Below are 21,999 nucleotides of genomic sequence, written 5' to 3' on the forward strand. Positions count from 1 at the left end.
CTTTTCATTAAATGTAGCCTACATTTGATTGACTAAAACATCACCTCAATAGATGTGTGGTGGGTTCCTAGGCTGGCCATTTCCCTCTGTATTTTTGAGTTCAGTTCTGTGTAAACATGGTTACCAGGCTTGCTACCATTCCCTCCTTAAAGTGATTTCATACTATCAGCATTTCCAGCCCCAAAGACCCCTGGCTGACCTGGGTGTTCGGAGGTGAAGCTCCCTCCAGAAGTTCTGTGCCCTGGCTGGCAGTGTGGGTGGCATGTGAGGCAGGCAGCGATAGAAGCTAGCTGGGCCTAGGTGGGCTTCTGCTCCACTTCTTGACCCACCACATCCTGAGACTCAACTCTGGGCAGTGCCCTGCCACTGTAACCCTGTCACATCGCACACTAATCCTTTGTTATGTGACTGCCGCCCTACCCTGGGCTGTGAGCTTCTCAAGGGAGGGACCTTTCCCATCCTGTGCAGTACCTGAGAAATATTTGCTGAATGAATGAATGAGTGATTGACTGAGTGAATAAAGGCAAGAAAAAAAATCCTGATATTACCCCCAAGCAATGTTTTGATGCTCAGTGCAGGGAAAGAGGAGGGAGGTGGGGAAGCCAGGTTACAGAGAAACACAGCCTTAAGTGTGTGGGCTTTGGAGTGGGAAAACCAGGACTGAAATCTGGGCCGGACAACCTACCAGCTGTGTGACCGCGGGCAAGTCACTCAACTTTTCTGCAGTTAAGTCTCCTTATACATAAAAGGGGATTCATTCAAGTAACAGGTAGATTCAATAAGTATTTATTGAATGCATTGGGTTAGGCACTATTCTAGGTGCTGGGGAGTCAGCAGGGAACACAGTTTTCTGTGACAGCCATGGGATCACGCTGTTCAGAGCAACTTTAGGAGAGAAACTCTTAAGAGCTGCAAAGAAGCTAACTTTAGCCTCCCTCCACTGCACCACCCTGTTAATGCTGAGGCTGCAATGAGGGTGTAGGCCACTGCAGCCTGGGCTCTTCTTGCCCAATCCTTCTGTCCCCCTCTCTCTCCGTGGGTGTCAGACCTGATCAGGGTCAGAGGCTTTCCTGCCTCCCCCTTCTCCTTCCCCTTTATCCTTCAGAGATGTGTCTCCCAATAAGTCTCTTGCATGTCTAATTCTGTCTTGCTGTCAGCTTCCTGGAAGGCCCAAACCAATATAGCTCTGTTCTCAAGAAGCTTACCTGATGGAAATCAAGTAGTACATACCTCTGAAGGTTGTTGTGAGGATTAAATGAGATGAAATTTGACAAGGGCGCAGCTGAAGGCCAGCACCAACTAAGAGCTCAGTCAAGGATACACATTGTTGTTTCTATTGTTATTATCCTCACTGATTTTATTACCCAGGTGAGCAGGTAGAGAATGATATCTTTCAGGTGTCAATTTCTTTGGTTGGTTCAACCCAGTGGACTGTACCTATATCCATGTGTCCTTCAGGGTGTCTTCAGGAACAAGAGGCTAGAAACTGGAAGTGGGAAATCCTGGGAAGATGCTTTGTAGCCTTCAGAAAGTGAGCCTGGAGCTTCCAGAAGAATCTTCTGATTCTAGGAAGGTTGGAGTGTGGAAGGGAAGAAGTCTGAATGACCATCTTTGAGGTCTGTCCTTGGCTGAGAATAGCACAGGCCACTCACTGAAGCTTAGAGGAAAGAGTGATGGGGCAGCAGAATGTGGTGAACATGAGTACAGGAGTGTGGAGCCAGGCTGCCCGCATGCAAATCCCAGCCCTGCCACTTACTACCTACCTCCCAGGCTTGTTATGAGATTTACGGTAATAAAGATAGAAAGCTCAGCACAGAGTAAGTGTCTGAAAACTGTTGGCCCCTCCCCCTGCCCGCCTCCCCCAACACTTTTATTCCATTATACTTGGAATAGTTAACATTGTGTAACTCCTGTGGGTTGGAGAATTATGGTCAGGGCCTGGGCTAGGAAGCCACTGTCCTAATCTCTGTGGATTATTGTGAAGGAGAGGAAGGCCCAGGGAACGAAAGGAGGGAGGGCGTGTGGGCATGGAAGAGGAGTTGGGCTTTCGCTGGGCAAATATTTATTGAGCAGCCACCATATGCCAGCCCCTCTGCTGGGTGGTGGGTTTATGAAGGTGATTAGGACACAGGCACTCTTCCTAAGGGGCTCAGATACTAACTCGGAAGCCAGGGGTGGACAAACAGGTCTGTAAACAGTGTGCCGGGTCCCATGATGAGGCAACACACAAAACTTGGGGGCATGTGACCGTGGGTGGAATGGTTCTTGCCATTGCTCCCCTCCCAGACCAAGTGAAGCTCCTATGGCTCCTAGAGTTTTCCACAGAGCAAACTCATCCCACGAGTACAGGATGAATGTCTCCCTTTCCTGCCAGACAGAGGATGCTGAGGGGACGTGGCCCGTGAGCGCCCTGCTCCTGTTCTCCCCCAGGGCCTGGCGCAGGGCTCCGCACACGTAGGCAAATATTTGTTGACTGAGTGATCTTCTGTCTCCCTGCTGTAAACGAGTATGACAACGTTGATCTCAGGGGTGGTTGTGTGGATCAATGGGGTCATGTTTATCAAATGTAAATCACCTTACAAATGTCATTATTGTAGACTTTTCTAATTGGTGTAGTCTCTTGTGGATTAATGTAGTAAGCTGTGCAGTCCTTCTGAACTTTCTTATGTGGTTATGTGGAGAATTAAGTAAATATATATAATATTAGAACAGGGCCTATCACGTCATAAATGCTCAAAAAGTCTTGGCTAAATCAGTGGGTATAAAATTTCAGTTATGCAAGATGAATAAGTTCTAGACAACATAGCCCCTATAGTTAACAACACTGTGTTGTACAGTTGAAAACCTGTTTAGAGAATAGATCTCACCACAATTAAATTCTTCTTGTGGTAAGAAATTGTTCATATCGCAATTAAATAAATTCCCCCAAACTGAAATCAAAACAAGCAAACAGGGCTTCCCTGGTGGCACAGTGATTGAGAGTCTGCCTGCCGATGCAGGGGACACGGATTCGTGCCCCCGTCCGGGAGGATCCCACATGCTGCGGAGCGGCTGGGCTCGTGAGCCATGGCCGCTGAGCCTGCGCGTCCAGAGCCTGTGCTCCGCAATGGGAGAGGCCACAACCGTGAGAGGCCCGCGTACCGCAAAAAAAACACAAACAAACAAACAAAAAAACCAAGCAAACAAAAAAACCCATGAAGGACAAAAATATATGTAGGAAAAATAGAGGCAACGTTATAACTTATTAGAGTGCCCAGAACAAATACATCACTTCTAAAATTTATCATTCACCTTGGTTTATAACCCATTACTATTTCAAAATAAAGTGGTGAAAAAATGTGGGGGGAAAAAGTCTTAGCTATTATAAATATTATCACTGTTGCTAGTTTTTTATGTGTCATTTTACTGATCAGAATTCTGAGATTAAGAGAGGTGAAGCACCTCGCCAGGGACCACACAGCTGAATGTGGGCAGAGCGGCCCCTAGGAACCAGGTTTTCGGAGTCCCGACCCAATGCTCTGGGACATTCTTGGAACTTCCCGCCAGGGGACGCTCTTCGCCCGGGATAGGATCTGGCCAAGGATCCAGCAGCAGCCTTTTCTAACTAGAAGAACCTAGCATTCTAGAGCTAGCAGGGATTTTGATCATGTCTAAGCCCTTCTCTCAGAGGGACAGAAACAAAGCTCTGAGAATGTATGTATCTGGGCCCAGATTCACCCATGGTCACCAGGTGATGCTGAGATGGAGTCCCAGTTTCCCCTTTCCAAATCTCATTTGCTTCCTGCCTCCTTGTGTCATCCCTTGCCCACGTCCCTGCAGCCACTTCTGGACTGTCCCTTGCAGAGCTAGGTGCTTCCCTGCTGGGCGTTTGCAGAGCTCAGCTGTCTGGGGGTAGAGAAGGTGTTTGGGAGCAGGGCAGGTGCTGTGGCAGGTTGGGGAGCCCTCCCCATTTCTTACCATTCTCTGGCGTCATTCAGGGTAGTGTGTGCACTGCTAAGGGCAGGGATCCAGGAACTAAACTGCCTTTGTCCAAACCCTTGTCCTCCCCTTACCAGTCCTGCATCTCATTGTCCCATCTATAAAACAGGAGCTATAAAATACCCATCCCGCAGGGTCTTTGTGAGGATCGAGTTAATATGTGCAAAGCACTTGGAACAGTTGTAAGCACACGGTAAGAGCTATAAAAGTGTTAGTTCTCAGTATTATAACTCACCAGCATCCTACCTGGATATGCGTTGATGTGAGAGTTTCAGTATGATTCATCACACTCCCCAGCTATTCACGCGTCTGTAGTATCCTTTCATAATAACAAGTGCCATCTACTTGCAGTTAGGCTGTGCAGTATGCTAAACCTGTGATTTCATTATATCAGTTAATCCACAGAACAACCCGTGGATACTATTATTGTTCTCAACTCAGAGTTGCTTAGTCAAGACTAAGGCATTTACCAGACTCACACAGAAAGTGACAGACCTGGACTCACACTCAGGCCTGTGTGATGTCAAAGCTGAGGCTTTTTACCACTACACCGTCTGACCTCCTCTTGAAGCCAATTAAAAACAATAAAATCAAGCCCCCGGAGGAGCCCCAGCATCCGCTTTGCTCACGCCTCTCTGCAGGACCTATCTCTCTCAGAAGCAATCCTGCAGGGTGAGGTTTCCTACCACTCTTTTTTTTTTTTTTTTTAACATCTTTATTGGAGTATGATTGCTTTACAATGGTGTGTTAGTTTCTGGTTTACAACAAAATGAATCAGTTATATATATACATATGTTCCCATATCTCTTCCCTCTTGCGTCTCCCTCCTACCACTCTTATCCTTCGGGACAAAGGAGCAGATTTCACAGATGTCTCCCTGCTTCCTGGTAAAGACACAGCATACTTTGACCGACAAACAAAGAGCCCTCTTCAGATTAGAGCTGAGTTAGCCACACAGTCTTCAAGGGCCACCTTCCCAGCCTCCTGTTTCTTCTGCAGCCTGCAGACCCCTTACCTGGGCAGGGTGGGTTGCCTGCATCTCAGGCACATGAATTCACTGAGTTCTGGGTGATCCAGATGTAACACGAGCTCTCAGTGACTCAGGCCAGCCTATCTGGGATTTTTCCTCTCTTGGCATGTGAGAGAGCCTGCAGTGTTGACATCTTTTAGCCAAGAAAGAAGCAGCAGGCACCAACCTATAATTACAGAATCATAGAACGTCAGTCAGGGCTGGAAGGGACCATAGGATGCGGAGAAAAGTATCCTGACAAGAGAAGGTTCTTGGTCAGGATCTCGTTGAGCAGGAAGGAAGGTACCCAGATTTAAGCCCTTACTTATCCTTGGTACCTTTCCTGGTACCCACAGCTCCCAGAGGTGCTGAGAGAGGGCTGAGCTGGGACAGGGTGGGAATGTGCATCTAGGCCACTGAGTATGTGTGCATTCAGTGCTCGCTCTCTCTCTCTCATAGGTGATGATCCTGTAAAACAGGCTTTCTCAACCTCAGCACTAGTGGCGTTTGGGGCTGGATAATTCCTTGTCTCAGGGGCTGTCCCGTGTTTAGCAGCATCTTGGGCCTCTACCCACTAGATGCCAGTAGCACTCTCCCAGTTGTGTGACAACGAAAAATGTCTCCAGGCATTGCCAAATGTCCCCCTTCCTGCTCCCCACTCTTGTTGAGAACCAGTGTTCTAAAAACCGGCTCCTTCTCTTCTGGAAACATGTATTAAAAGCTTACTATGAGCCATGCTCTGCTGGCACATGAATCAAGCATGGGCTCTGTCCTTAAAGGAAGGACTCATTCAGAGTCCAGCTGGGGAGATGGACAGGGCCACACAGGTGGCAGAGTATGGGAAGCCCTTCCACAGAGATAAGCACTAGGTTCTCTGAGGGGCACAGGGCAGGTGCTTCACTGACTGGAGATCCAAGAAGGCTTCATAGGAGGACATGGCAATTTTCCAGGCAGGCAAGGCAGGTGAACAACATTCCAGGCAGAAGGAATGGAATATACAAAGGTCAAGAGTTGTGAAGTGTGACGTGTTGGCTGAAAAAAGTATTCTAGTGTGACCGTGTCCTAGAGTGCAAATGGGGAGTGGTTAGGGAGCAGCCTGGAGGAGGGTGAGGCAAGACTAACGAGGGTGGGACTTCCGTGGTGGTGCAGTGGTTAAGAATCTTCCTGCCAATGCAGTGGGCATGGGTTCGATCCCTGGCCCAGGAAGATCCCACACCCCGCGGAGCAGCTAAGCCCGTGCGCCACAACTACTGAGCCTGCGCTCTAGAGCCCGCGAGCCACAGCTACTGAAGCCCGTGTGCCCTAGAACCTGTGTACCACAACTACTGAGCCCATGCGCTGCAACTACTGAAGCCTGGCACACCTAGAACCCGTGTTCTGCAACAAGAGAAGCCACCGCCGTGAGAAGCCCACGCACCACAATGAAGAGGAGCTCCCGCTCACCACAACTAGAGAAAAAAGCCGCGCGCAGCAATGAAGACCCAAATGCAGCCAAAAAAATAAAAAATAAAAAAAGTAAGAATGAGGAGGAGGATAATGATGATGGTTAACTCATATTAACCATTATTATATGTCATAATATATGGCATCTAATGATGATGGTTAACTCATATTGAGCACTTATTGTATGCCATACTGTTCCAAGTGTCTTATGTATATTGTTTCTTCATGTTCAGGGCAATCCTTTGAGGAAGGTATTATTGTTATTACTTCTACTTTATAGATGGTAAAAATGATGCACAGAGAGATTATGTAACTTGCCCCAGCCACACAGCTTGGGAAGGTGATGGAAATTTGGTTATGAGATCCAAGGATTTTGAAGTAGAGCAGTGTCATGATCAGTGTCTCAGTTACCTTTTGCTGCATAGAAAACCGCCCCAAAGTGACTGGCTTAACCAATGCACTTTATTATATTTCATGATTTCGTGGGTTGGCTGGGGCTCAGCTGGGTGGTTCCTCTGCTGGTCTGGCTTGGACTCTCTCATGCAGTAGCAGTGAGGAGGGGCTGGATGTCTGCCACCTCGATGTTCCTCCATGTAGCCTCTCTCCTCTCTCTTCTTCTATCTGGGCCTTTGCCCATGACCACTTTCTCTTGCAGAGTAGCCTGTTCTTCTTGGTGGCTCAGTAGCTGCCAGGCCTTTTTAATGTGAGGACTTGGAAGTCCCAAGATGTTGTTTCCTCTGTAGTATTCTTTTTTTTTTTTTTTTTTTTTGCGGTACACGGGCCTCTCACTGTTGTGGCCTCTCCTGTTGCGGAGCACAGGGTCCGGACGCACAGGCTCAGCGGCCATGGCTCATGGGCCCAGCTGCTCCGCGGCATGTGGGATCTTCCTGGACCGGGGCACGAACCCACGTCCCCTGCATCGGCAGGCGAACTCCCACCCACTGCGTCACCAGGGAAGCCCCTCTGTAGTATTATTCTAGTCAAAGTGGTCACAGGCACAGCCCAGATTCACAGGGAGGGGACATGGGGCCCACCTCTGGTAGGAGGAGAGGCACACACATATAGGGAGGGAAGGGAGGAATTGTTTGAGGCCATTTTTGGCTACTGGATATCAGAGCCAGATTTTTATTCTAGAAAGAATGTTCTGGCAGCACTGTGGAGGTGGATTGAAGAGGGCAAGACTAAAGACATGAAGGTGAATTATGAAGTCACTGTAACAGCTTCAACAATTTTGGCTGAATTGGTCATTCAGCATCTCTCTTTTCTTCTGTTACTGTGGAAAGATCAGAGTAATTGTGTTTTTAAAATTATTAATTAATTAATTTGGTTGCACTGGGTCTTTGTTGCAGCAGGCGGGTTCCTTAGTTGTGGCTCCAGGGCTCCTTGGTTGTGGCTTGCTGACTCTTTAGTTGTGGCACGTGGGCTCCTTAGTTGTGGCAGGCGGACTCCTTAGTTGCAGCTTGCCAGCTCCTTAGTTGTGGCATATGAACTCTTAGTTGTGGCAGGCATGTGGGATCTAATTCCCTGACCAGGGCTGGAACCTGGGCCCCCTGCTTTGGGATCACGGAGTCTTATCCACTGTGCCACAAGGGAAGTCCCAATTGTGTTTTAATAATAATAATAATAACACAATAATCATACTAGCCTACAATTTATTAAGCACATATTGTATGCCAAGCACTGTCGTAAGAACTTTTCTACACATTTTAATCCTCACAATTAGCTCATGAGGTATATTCCTATTTTACCTTCTAGAAAACTGAGATCAGGTGTGTCAGTCACCTTGGGCTGCCATAAAAAGCTACCACAGACTGAGTGGCTTAAACAACGGAAATTTATTTCCTACAGTTCTGGAGGCTGGACGCTCGAGATAAGGTGTTGGCAGTGTTGGTTTCTTCCGATGCCTCCCTCCTTGGCTTGTAGATGGCTGTCTTCTCCCTGTGTCCTCACATGGTCTTTCTTCTGTGTGTGTCTGTGTCCTGATCTCCTCTTTTTAGAAGGACAACAGTCCTATAGGATTAGGGCCTCCCACATGACCTCATTTTACCTTCATCACCTCATTTTACCTTCATCACACTTCATCGCCTGTCTCCAAATACAGTCACATTCTGAGGTACTGAGGGTTAGGACTGCAACAAACAAATTTTGAGGGGACACAATTCAGCCCATAGAGTCAGGTAGCCTCTGCTCATGTGATTAATAGGTGGGAAGCAAGTATTTGACCTGGTCTGTCTGACTTCAGGCTCCTGTTGTTAACTGCTCCTTATAGTATTACTCCAAATTGTCTTCAGTTCTTGTCCCAAGCAGGAAAGAACAAGGTGGAGGAAGACACCAAGCCTGTAGAGCTTTGCATTTAGGACTTAGCTATTTCTAACTGAGGAGTAGGAGCTGAATTCCACTTACCTGTTCTGTGTCTTTCACCTGTCACTCTATCATAGTGACCTTTTCGGAAGGGCACTGAAAGATGGCGGGGGTGGCATATCCTGATAGAATCATACTAGGGGATGATAGTAATGATCACTAACACTTTATGAATGTGTACAGTGTGCCCGGAAGAATGCTAAGTGCTTTACGTGCATTATTTAATTCTCACAATAATCCTGTCAGGTGGGTATTGTTATGTTTCCTATTTTACATATGGGGAAACTGAGGCAAAGTGGTGCATTAACCTGCCCCAATTCACCCAGCTAATAAGAAGTGGCAGAGTCAAGCTGAGCACTCAGGCCATCTGAATCCAGAATGTGTACTCTTAACTATTATTCTTCCATACTGACTCTGGGAACCTGGTAAAGAATGTTTTTTTGATGTCGAGTTGTATGAGCTGTTTATATATTTTGGATATTAATCTCTTATTGGTCATATCATTTGCAAATATTTTCTTTCATTCAGTAGGTTGTCTCTTCATTTTGTTAGTGGTCTCCTTTGCTGTGCAAAAGCTTTTAAGTTTAACTAGGTCCCATTTGTTTATTTTTGTTTTTATTTCCTTTGCTTTAGGAGACAGATCCAAAAAAATATTGCTATGATTTATGTCAAAGAGTGTTCTGCCTATGTTTTACTGTTTTCTTCTAGGAGTTTTATGGTTTCTGGCCTTACATTTAGGTCTTTAACCCATTTTGAATTTATTTTTGTTTATGGTGTTAGAGAATGTTCTAATTTCATTCTTTTGCATGTAGCTGTCCAGTTTTCCCAGCACAACTCATTGAAGAGATTGTCTTTTCTCCATTGTATATACTTTCTTACTTTGTCATAGATTAATTGACTGTAAGTACATGGGTTTATTTCTAGGCTGTCTATTGTGTCCACTGAGCTACGTGTCTGTTTTTGTGCCAGTATCATGCTGTTTTGATTACTGTAGCTTTGTAGTATAGTGTGAAGTCAGGGAGCGTGATTCTTCCAACTCTATTCTTCTTTTTCAAGATTGTTTTGTCTATTCGGGGTGTTTTGTGTTTCCGTACAAATTTTAAAACTATTTGTTCTAGTTCTGTGAAAAATGCCATTGGTGTTTTGATAGGTATTGCATTGAATCTGTAGTTTGCCTTGGGTAGTATGGCCATTCTGACAATATTAATTCTTCCAATCCAAGAACAAGATATATCTTTCCATCTGTTTGTGTTGTCTTCAGTATCTTTCATGGGCAGAATATCTGAATAGACATTTTAATAAAGAGGAAATGGAGATGGCCAACAGGCACATGAAAAGATGCTTAACATCACTAATCATCAGGGAAATGCAAATCAAAACCACAATGAGATATCAACTCATAGCTGTCAGAATAGCTATCATCAAAAAGAACACCAATAACAAATGTTGGTGAGGATGTGGAGAAAAGGAAACCCTTGTACACTGCTGTTGGGAATGTAAATTGGTACAGCCATTTTGGAAAACAGTATGGAGGTTTCTCAAAAAACTAAAAATAGAACTACCATATGACCCAGCAATTCCCCTTCTGGGTATATATCTGAAAAAACAAAACCACTAATTCAAAAATATACATGCACCCCAGTGTTCATAGCAGCATTATTTACAATAGCCAAGATATGGAAGCAACCTAAGTGTCCATCAACAGATGAATGGATGAAGCAGATGTGATATACACACACACACACGCGTGTGTGCACGCACACACAATGGAATATTACTCAGCCATAAAAAAGAATGAAAATTTGACATTTGCAACAACATGGTTGAACTTGGAGGGCATTATGCTAAGTGAAATAAGTCATACAGAGAAAGACAAATACTGTATGATATCACTTGTATGTGGAATCTAAAAAATACCACAAACTAGTGAATATAACAAGAAAGAAACAGACTCAGAGATTTAGAGAACAAACTAGTGGTTATCAGTGGGGAGAGGGAAGGGGGGAGGGGCAATACAGGGATAGGGTATTAAGAGATGCAAACTAGTATGTATAAAATAAGCTACAAGGATGCACTGTACGAAACAGGGAGTATAGTCAGTATTTTATAATAACTATAAATGGAGTATAACTTTTAACAATTGTGAATCACTATATTGTACACCTGTATCTTATATGATATTGTACATCAACTATACTTCAATTAAAAAAAAAGAATGAGTCTACACTATTTCCACAAAAAAGAATCTAAGTCAGAGAAGACCCGTTAGGCCATCATTTACCCAAAAGTTTTCAATTTCAACCATCAAGATATTTATTGCTACATATCAAAATAAAATACTGATACTGTTTCTTGATTTATCAATTATAGAAATCACTTACTGACTTGGTGTTATCTGAGATTAAAATGTCTGTCAGTTACTTGCCTTCTATCTTTTCCTGCAAACCCCTATAATCAATATTTATTGATATCATATTATGTTTATGTAATTATTGTCCATTGCAAAGCCAAAAAGTATACTGTGATTACATTTCCTTCCTTGTATACATTTTTGTTTTTACTGGAGTTGATAATATTTGATTGCTTTTTTTAAAAAAATAAATTTATTTATTTAATTAATTAATTTGTTTTGGCTGCGTTGCATTTTCACTGCTGGGCGCAGGCTTTCTCTAGTTGTGGTGAGCGGGGGCTACTCTTCGTTGCGGTGCTCAGGCTCCTCATTGCAGTGGCTTCTCTTGTTGCAGAGCATGGGCTCTAGGAGCGTGGGCCTCAGTAGTTGTGGCACACAGGCTCAGTAGTTGTGGCTCACGGGCTCTAGAGCGCAGGCCCAGTAGTTGTGGCTCACGGGCTTAGTTGCTCTGCGGCATGTGGGATCTTCCTGGACCAGGGCTCGAACCCGTGTCTCCTGCATTGGCAGGCGGCTTCTTAACCAGTGTGCCACCAGGGAAGTCCCTGTTTGTTTGTTTTACTTGCATTATTTTCTATGTACCTGTCCTTTTCTTTCTAATTAGAACTTTCATGTCCTATCAATAGTTTTTCATGCTCAGGTGTGTATACCCCTCTATCTGGAACTTTCCTCCTTGAAGCCCTCCTCCTCCAGTACAGACAGGTTTTACTTTATGCCTTTCACCTAAAGTAATGATAAATTAAATAATAACTATTATTCTGGGAGTTCTCTTTTCTTTTATGTTGGAACCCCTGTTTCCTGGGTCCCAGGTCTTTCTTTACTTCCTGGTTTTGGTGACACTTCTCCTTCTGTTGCTTTTTAAGAAATGATACATGGGAGATATATTTTTTTGAGTTCTTGCTTATTTGAAAATGTCTTTTTTTCTACCCTCACTCTGGATTTGCCGTTTGGCCATATAGAATTCAGGTTGCAAATTATTTTCCCTTAAAGACATTGTTCCATTGTCTTCTAGCTTTTAGGGTCATTTTTGAGAAGTCCAATGCCATTTTTAATCCTATTTCTTTGTATGTGACTTATCTTTCTGGACACTTCTAGTTCTTCTCTGTATCCCTGGTATGCTGAAACTTGGCATTCATCCTTCTTCATTCATTAGGCTTTCAGTTGGAGACTTGGGTCCTTCAGTTCCAGGAAATTTTTCTTAAATTATTTCTTTGATAATCTTTTCCTCCTCTGTTTTCTTATTTGGATGTTGAATTCAAATGATTCCCTAAATATTTTATCCTTATACTATCCTTATTATTTTCCATCATTTTGCCTTTTTATTACTTCCAACCTGTCTATTAACTTTTTAACATTGATGATCACTTTTGATTTCCAAGGGCTTTTTTTATTTTTGATAATATACTGCTTTTAAAAAATTGATGGGACTTCCCTGGTGGCGCAGTGATTAAGAATCCGCCTGCCAATGCAGGGGACACGGGTTTGAGCCCTGGTCTGGGAAGATCCCACATGCCACGGAGTAACTAAGCCCATCCACCAAAACTACTGGGCCTGCTCTCTAGAGCCCGCGAGCCACAACTACTGAAGCCTATGCGCCCAGAGGCCGTGATCCGCAACAAGAGAAGCCATCGCATTGAGTAGCCTGCGCACTGCAATGAAGAGTAGCCCCCGCTCGCCGCAGCTAGAGAAAGCCTGCGCACAGCAACGAAGACCCAACACAGCCAAAAATAAATAAATAAAATTAAAAGAAAAATAAAAAATTGATGGATGTGATATCTTCTCTGAACTCTCTAGGAGTATTAATTGTAATTTTTATTTGAAGCTTTCTTCTGTTTCTGGCATGATCTGTTTCTTGCTGATCCAATTTTTTTTTGCGGGGGTGGTTTGTTTTGCTCTCTGTCTTTCATGATGGGGGCTTTCCTCCAGTGTCTGATAACCCTTAGTTATCACTTCATATTTTAGAGTAAGGCACAAGACCTAATTGGAGGGGGGAGGGATAAATTCGGAGTTTGGGATCAAAATATAAACACTACTATATATAAAATAGATAACCAACAAGGACCTACTTATAGCACAGGGAACTAAAATTAGTATCTTGTAATAACCTATAATGGAAAATTTAAAAAGAACATAAATATACATAAATATATACATATGTAAAAATTCTTTTCCATATATATAACTGAATCACCTTGCTGTACACTTGAAACTGACACACTGTAAATCAACTATATTTCAATTAAAAAAGGCAAAAGAAAGACCTAACTGTAAGCCCTATGTGTACATACAGAACTTATCAAGTGGAAGCCTTTACTGTTGGGTTTTTGGTGGGGGTCTTGCTGTTTTGTTAGGGGAACTCCAGATGTTATTATCTATGGTTTTCTTCCTCTGGGGCAGTTCAGTTTCTTAGGAGAAGAATCTTCTCATCTGCTGTCTAGGGGTAACACACGTTGCCTGCATTTGGGGAGCAGAGTCGAGGAAGAGGACTGGGGTTCCCACTGCTCAGGATGCACTCTCGCTGAGTCTCCCTATTTCCAGACCTTACCTCACTCCTGCTGGCTACTGTGCCAGTTGTACTGGAATCTAGGGCCTCCCCAGTTCAGATCCGCCAGGGATCAAGCTTCCATTCTCCTGCCTGGGTAAAGAGTAACTGCTTGGCTTCTGGGGCAGAGGATGTTTTCAGCTCTGATCCTTACTGGGTTCAATCCTTTTTTTTTTTTTTTTTTGCAGTATGTGGGCCTCTCACTGTTGTGGCCTCTCCCGTTGCGGAGCACAGGCTCCGGACGTGCAGGCTCAGCAGCCATGGCTCACAGGCCCAGCCACTCCGCGGCATGTGGGATCTTCCTGGACCGGGTCACGAACCCATGTCCCCTGCATTGACAGGCGGACTCTCAACCACTGCGCCACCAGGGAAGCCCTGTGTTCCATCCTTTTATCATGGGCCAAATTTTTCAGAGGTTTTGTGGGTCAGTCAGTTTGCTTCTCACCTGTAACCCCCTTCCCCACTCCCCCTCCCTTGCTCTGCTATGATGTTACCATTCCTCCGCTTTCCATCTTTTAAAAAGGAACAGAATAAATGCCAATAAGCACATAAAAAGCTGCTGCACACCACCAACCATCAGGGAAATGCAAATCAAAACCACAATGAAATGCCACTTCATACCCATTAGGCTGGCTTATTATTAAAAAAAAACCAAAACAAAAACTAACAGTGTTGGGGTGGATATGGAGAAATTGGAACCCTTGCACATTGTTGGTGTGAATGTGAAATGGTGCAGCTGCTGCGGAAAATAATGTTTCCTCAAAAATGTTAAACATAGAATTACCATTTGATTCAGCAGTTCCACTTCTGGGTATATACACAAAAGTTTTGAAAGCAGGGACTTGAATAAATATTTGCACACCAGTGTTCATGGCAGCAGTATTCACAATAGCCAAAAGGTGGAAACTGCCAGAATGTCCATTGATGGATGAATGGATAAACAAAGGGTAGTAATATCCATACAGTGGAATATTATTCAGCCTCAAAAAGGAATGATTGTATCAGTTTTTCCTCAGTAAAGCTGAAAATGAAATATAGTCTGATTTTGTAGGGGATAAAAAAGGAATGAAATTCTGGCACATGCTATAACATGGCTAAGCCTTAAAGACATTATGTTAAGTGAAATAAGCCAGTGACAACAGGACAAATATTATCTGATTCCACTTATATTCCGCTACTTAGGGTAGTCAAAGATGTAGAGACAAAAAATAGAATAGGGTTTACCATGGGCTGAGGGAGGGGGGATAGGGAATTATTATTTAATGGCTCCAGGGTTTCAGTTTGGGATGATGAGAAAGTTCTGGAGATGGATGGTGATGATGGTTGCACAATAATGTGAATGTACTAAATGCCACTGAACTGTACACTTAAATATGACTAAAATAGTAAATTTTATGTTGTGTGTATTTTACCACAATTTTAAAAAATCTGAAAAAAAAAGCTGAAAAAAAAGCAGAAATCACTTGCTTACTGTGGTATCATGTCCCATTTTCTTCATCTATGTGAACATACTCCTTTTTAATTCTTTTACCGTCATTTTGGTGGGGTCTCAGGAAAAAGCGACAATATATGTGTGTAGTTAATGCATCATGTATAACTAATTTCCCTCAAGTATTTTTTCAGTGCCTGCTACATGGATGACACTGTGCTTGTGAATATAAATGTGATTGGTTTCCATGTTGAAAAAGAAAAAAAATCGCAGGCACAATACTTCTTCTATACTTGTACACTGTCAAATACAGTCTTGGCTCTGAGGTCACTAAAGCAGGGAGAAAATGGATTTGCTGCAATATTTAATATATTTGCTGTCATCTTGGACCATGGCCCTAAGTTGCCGTAGCAACGGACAGAGCAGGAACTTCATTAGAGGAGGAGCTCCTTGGATTTTAACCATGTTATTCAATCAGGCATGAATGATGGGATAGACCATCACATGGCACACAGAAGATCTTTTATTTTGATAAGCTGTGTAATTAGCTAAATCTAATAAGTCATTGGAACAAGTAAAACAACAACCTAAAACCTTGCTTTTTGCATCTTTTCTGGAGTCATCAGTAGTCAAAAGATTTCCTTGGAATTTCCTTGGTGGAACTCTCCAAAGCAGTGCTAGCAGTACTCTTTGAATATCATCAGCAAAGGGCAGGAAGGGGCACCAACAGATTAATGATGGATAACAGCTTACTGTCACTGGCATGTTGAAAGAAGATGCCTGGCATAAACAAGGTCATCAAAGAAATTATCATAGGCAAGCTTTAGGTCTTTGTCACAGGTGGGTGGGGAGCTATTTTTTGGAGGGAAGAAGCGTGCCTTCCCAAACACACACATACACACACTCACATCCACACCCACACCCACACCCACATACCCGCTTGAAAAAGCTTCAGTAGCAATTTCAAAGCAACATGCAGTGAGTCCATATTGCTAAGAGAGTTCAAAATAAAATGTGATCAGAATCAGGTGGGGGTGGGGTGGTAGTAATCACCACCAGGGATGGCTTCCAGGAGGACAAGAGCTTTAAGTGGCGTTTTGGAAAAAGGAAGAGTCACACACTCTTGAGGAAGGCAGAGTTGTGTCTGATTCATTAAGACCTTACCATCACTCCAAATCCCCAGTTTGTCTGCTTGTGGTTAAATCAGACTCATTTTCAACATTTCCTCCTAACAGCCTTCCAGGAGGCCCCAGGCAGAGCAATCCAATTGAATCACATCCTGGTGAACTTAAGAAGGCAAGTATTTATTTTCAAGTCTCTTTACCACCTCTGGAAATTAATTGTTTTGTTGACTCACTTTCCTTCCCCAAAGGGTAACTTCTGAGTTTGTCGCCTATTTACAATACTGGTCTATTTTACTGCAAATATTCTTTCATTGTGTTGTTCTCCCCTGGATACAATTGTAGTATATATAGCCAAACATGAAATACATCGTTTTTGGTTTTTTTGTTTCTTCCTTTTTTGGGGAGATGCTAATATTCTAAAGCCCTAAGCAAGGTAGCATGCGGTTTACAAAGAAGGGCCAGATGCAGTCCTTTCATGCTGTTAAGGGACAACAATAGAAGAAATGACAGAAGATAATCAGTGATTAATTACCAGATGAGTGATAGATACCAGGTGGTCCCAACCTGAGCTTCCCAGCCCCACGGGGTAATGAGGGAAGCAGGGAGGGGGTGCCTGTGAGTTATTTTCAGGACTTCAAAAAAGAGTAACCAAAAAAGCTCATATATACCAGAGATTAGATGCACAGGCTATTTAAACCAAAACATCAGGTTTCTTTGTTCTGGGCTAGAATTATAACAAGTCAGTTATAGAATAGAAATACCAGTTACCCCATGCTGATTGGAAGCTCTGATTGGTAGTTACCCTTGTCTTTTTTTTTTTTAAGCTGTGGTTTTGTTTTTTTTTTTGAAGATGTTGGGGGTAGGAATTAATTAATTAATTAATTAATTTTTGCTGTGTTGGGTCTTCGTTTCTGTGCAAGGGCTTTCTCTAGTTGTGGCAAGCGGGGGCCACTCTTCATCGCAGTGCGCGGGCCTCTCACTATCGCGGCCTCTCTTGTTGCGGAGCACAGGCTCCAGACGTGCAGGCTCAGTAGTTGTGGCTCACGGGCCTAGTTGCTCTGCAGCATGTGGGATCCTCCCAGACCAGGGCTCGAACCCGTGTCCCCTGCATTAGCAGGCAGACTCTCAACCACTGCACCACCAGGGAAGCCCTACTCTTGTCTTTGATTAATAAAACATGAGAAAATGAATTATTGCTTGATAAGTATGTTTTGTTTGATAGACAAAAAGTATTTCAAAGCATGGGATTTGTGAAGGGAGGATAATAAAATGGTTTGGGTGAAAAGACTGGGAATGAGGAAGATGAACAGGAAGTGGTTAGGAGCAGTTTAATGTGGATAGAGAGTGCAGAGAAGGAGGGACCCTCGTAAACAAGGTTGTGAAAGATGTGTAGGATTTACCTGTGCAGTGGTTCCCAAAGTGTGGTCTGCACCCACAGCATCAGCACCACCTGGAAACTTGTTAGAAATACAAATTCTTGGGTCTCACCTGCTGAATCAGAAACTGGGAATGATGCCCATCCATCTGTGGTCTAACAGGCCCTTCAGGTGATTCTGATTTACACTACAGTTTGAGAACCAAATCTATACCATCCTTTTCTAAAATTTGAAATACTAATGAAACAGGAGACAATTCTAAGAACTACCTGCTCAGCCTTAAAACAAAATGAATCACTATCAAGAAAGTTATTTCCTTTTCCAATCTCTCATGCCTTTTGATAGCATCACAGAGCAAGAGTCTTGTCCTCATTCGCATCTCTTTTTCAAACAAGGAGAACAGGCTGCATTCAGGTTCAAAGGCCTGGCAGGTGATGGAATCTAACTTGACGCTGATAACTTGGTGTTCCTTCCCTCCCATTTATTTTTACAGTTACCTTCCCTTTTGGCAAGTGATGCTAGTTTTCCTTTTGCAAAAGGAGTATAAAGTATTCCTTCTGAAAACTTTTTTTATGTATAAATGTGATTCGATTTAAAGAAAAAAGGTAAAAGTACTAGAGGTATGTGGAAATGGAGAACATACTCAAGGCATTATGTGAATGATTGAAATTAAGTCTGTTTAAGACAACAATTTGTGTGTGTGTGTTTGGCATTGATGCTTGAATGGATAAATTTATATTTGTCCTTGTTTATTGGTGTTTTGGGAGAATAAACCACAGATTGAAGCAAGTACAAGTACAAAGGAAAAAAGTATCCAGATAGCAAAAGGCATTCCAGGCAACAACCTACGACCACTTGTGGGAGCAATACCTAGTACAACAAAATCCTCCACAGCAAAAGGAGCCACTCAGTCCTTTGGGGTCAGTTGTGCCAGGATTTTGTGATACTTCATTTCCTGAAGTATAGGGTTGTTGAGATGTGATGAGAGCCGGAACACAGGCTTTGTAATCTCTTGAGGAAAAGAAGAAAACAGTTCTTGCATAGGTGACAATTAACATCATGTTTCCACCCATACCAGATTCATAGAGATGCTTTTTCATCACTTCATTTTGAGTCAAGAAGTGCCCAAGTTAATTGATTTATGTACAAACATAGATGTGTCCCAGCATGCTATGGATAGGGTTATTCAGAGGGAAATTATGCTGTATTCCTTTTCTTACAATATTTTAATTACAGGTAAAGTCTGATGAAAAATAATATAAAGGGCATCCTCTAAGATAATGATTGTCTAACTTTTTTGACCTCAGTGCATGAAACACATTTTACAGCTTTTTTGACCTCAACTTTTTTGACCTCAATGCATGAAATACATTTTACAGGTTGGCCCAGTGTGTGTGTGCACACACAGGTACACACATACCCACACGCACACTTTATAACACCTAAATAAAGGTTTAATGAAATAATACTCATCCTTATAGCAAAAGACATGCTCTGCAAGATTTTACTCTATCTTATTAAAATGATTTTCCAATCCTTTAGTGGTCTCTTTCCCACCTTCCTTCTCTGAGGATACTGACTCAGTAGGTTTGGGATGGAGCTTGGAAATCTGCAAGTTTTGATAAGTTACCTAGAGGATTCTGATGCAGGTGGAACTTGGCCACACTTTGAGAAACACTACTTTCAAGGAAACGATAATAGAATCCTAAGGTGTTAGTATATGAAAAACTTTATGAATCTTATAGTCCAGAGTTGGAAGAACCTCCATTACCTACTCAATAAAGTTGAAATATAGAATGACATTCAAGGCCCTTCTTTCGCTAACCCCTGCTGAGCTTTTCAAGTATAAACCCAGCTGTGACCTTGCTGCTCTCCCTCACTCCTGTTCCACACAACCAAACTGCAACAGATAAATCATCATTTATGCACCACATGCTTTTATGTAGACTTTCATTTCTTGCAGTATAGTGGAATGGCTTACCCTGACTGATCCTCCCGCTGAAAAGAGCTAAATGTGCTAGATGACATAAAAAGCCATTAAAAAATGTGTTAATGAGCCAGCAAGTTATTAAGGAATCCTCAAAGACCAAAAACTAAATAAGTAAAGTAAGCAGAACCCCAAAGCTGGCTTTTGCCTCAAAGATACTTGCTGAACTGGCTGATTTTTTTAAAATTAATTTTTATTGGAGTATGGTTGCTTTACAATGTTGTGTTAGCCTCCAGTGCACAACAAAATGATTCAGTCATACACATACAGATATCCCCTCCCTTTTGGACTTCCCTCCCATTTCGCTTACCACAGTGCATTAGGTAGAGTTCCCTGTGCTATACAGTATGTTCCCATCTGAACTGGCTGATTTTTGAGCTTTAGTTTTTCATGGGGAGACAGAAAGTGAAGCTTAGAACCTGCCTAAGGTAGGGGTCTAATAGGACCCCTTCCATAAAGTGAGGACCTCAAATGGCCATACCTCACTGTAAAGGCACTTTAGTGCAAGGGTGATTTAGAAATAAACCTGTCACCTGAAGAATAAAAATAGTTGCTTATCTTGAAGACTGGGCCTGGGTGGAGGGTCAAAAAAAATCTTCCCTGAAAATTTATAATCATAAGTCAATCCTTATAAGGATCTATAGCATGAATTCACACAACCAAAGTGATTCTAGGTTAGTAGTATCCTTGAGGTTCCTAGCAGAACCAAATGCACACCCCGTAGAGGAACCTGTCTTCCCCAGGCCTCAAGGAATTCTTCATGATAACGTTTTAAGAAATTTCAGCTCATGATCAAAAATGGTAAAAATACATAAGGAAGCGAGGCAACATGAGTACTGAGCCAGCAGAAACAACAGACGGCAGAATCAGACCCATGAAGACTATAGATAGTGGAATTATCACAGAATATAAAAGAAGTATTTTAATATGTTTAAAGAAATAAGAAATAAAATTACAAATAAAGAATCAGACTGTAAAACTGACAAAGTATATTAAAAAAAGAATTTCTAGAAATAAGTGATTATGGATTCAGCAGTTAATTAGGCAACATTGAGGAGAGAATCAGTAACCTGGGGGAGAGTTCTAAAAAATATGTTCAGAATGCAGCACAGAGACACAAAGGGATGGAAAATATGAGAGATTAAGTGATCTGGAAGATAGAATTAAATAATTTTATACACGTATAATTGGTGTTCTGGAAGAAGAGGAGAGAAAGAATGTTGCAGAGACAATATTTGAACAGATGTTAGTTGAGAATTTTTCAGTGTTGCTGAAAGACACCTGTTCACACATTCAGGAAGCCCAGTGAATCTCATGTTAGATAAAAAGAAATCCACACCTGCACATAGCATAAATGAAACTGCAGAACACTAAGACAAAGAGAAGATCTTAAAGCAATCAGAGAGAAAGACAGATCATCTTTAAAGAATGGTAGTTATCCTGACAGTTGTCCTCTCAACAGCAATAGTAGAAACCATTGAAATATCTTAAATGTCCTGAGAGAAAAAGAACTGTGAACCTACGATTATATATGTAGCAAAACTATTTTTAAAGGAGGATATGCAGACAAAATCTGTGAGAAGTCATCACCAGCAGACTCACCAAAGGAAATTCTAAAGAATATACTTTAGGCAGAAGGAAGGTCTGAGGTGCAAGAAGGAATGAAGAGCAAAGAAAATGATAAATATGTGGACGAATAAAAAAGTCAACTCTATAAGACAAAAACAATGTCTTGTAAGATTAAAAAAACCAAGATAAAACTGAGGTTTATGATAATAATGGTTCAAAATTTGGGGAGAATGTGATTAAAGTTGAAGAGTTATAATCCTTATTTTTGGGGAGGAGAGGAGGATCAAGATACTGATCGATTTGGATTTTGACAAGCATCCATGCTTGTCAGATTACTTGTCAGTTACTAAAAGAATAGGAACAGAACGGCTGCAGTCTCTCCCCTATACAGTCTGCAACTCTAATGCTAGTGAGCTCCTGTGTCTTACTTGGGTCTATACTTCTGGACAGTGGTGAACAAGTGGGGAGCAATGCGAATGGTCTGCCCACGTGGGGAGGAGTATTTCATCAGTGGCATTGTTTGGAATTGCCAGTACACTAACAACAAAGCATACCAACTTTTAGTGGGTTTTATTATTGTTTAAATTCTCCATTCCCCCAACTCCATGGCACTGTTCCCAGATTCTCACTGATAGCTTTTCCCTTCCCAAGCAGTGACCCATGTGAGGTCTGATTTTTCAATTTGCAGATGTCCGGCTTTTTGCTATTTGCTCATTCTTCTTTAGGTCATTACCTTGATCAACAGCATACTTCAGAGCACTGATTCTAGAACAT

The 21,999-nt window shown here is 42.5% G+C and overlaps 1 long non-coding RNA gene across 1 annotated transcript in view; it reads left to right on the top strand.

The window, feature by feature from the left end:
- The window catches only part of LOC117203200 (uncharacterized), a 46,957-nt gene extending 30,369 nt beyond the window's left edge, over positions 1-16,588 (top strand). Inside the window, exon 3 of the long non-coding RNA XR_004485870.2 lies at positions 16,405-16,588. This is a non-coding gene — a long non-coding RNA (uncharacterized LOC117203200). The remainder of the gene's footprint in view (positions 1-16,404) is intronic.
- The last annotated feature ends 5,411 nt before the right edge of the window (positions 16,589-21,999 follow it).

Source organism: Orcinus orca, chromosome 10 (assembly GCF_937001465.1).
Source record: "Orcinus orca chromosome 10, mOrcOrc1.1, whole genome shotgun sequence".
Taxonomy (NCBI): Eukaryota; Metazoa; Chordata; class Mammalia; order Artiodactyla; family Delphinidae; genus Orcinus; species Orcinus orca.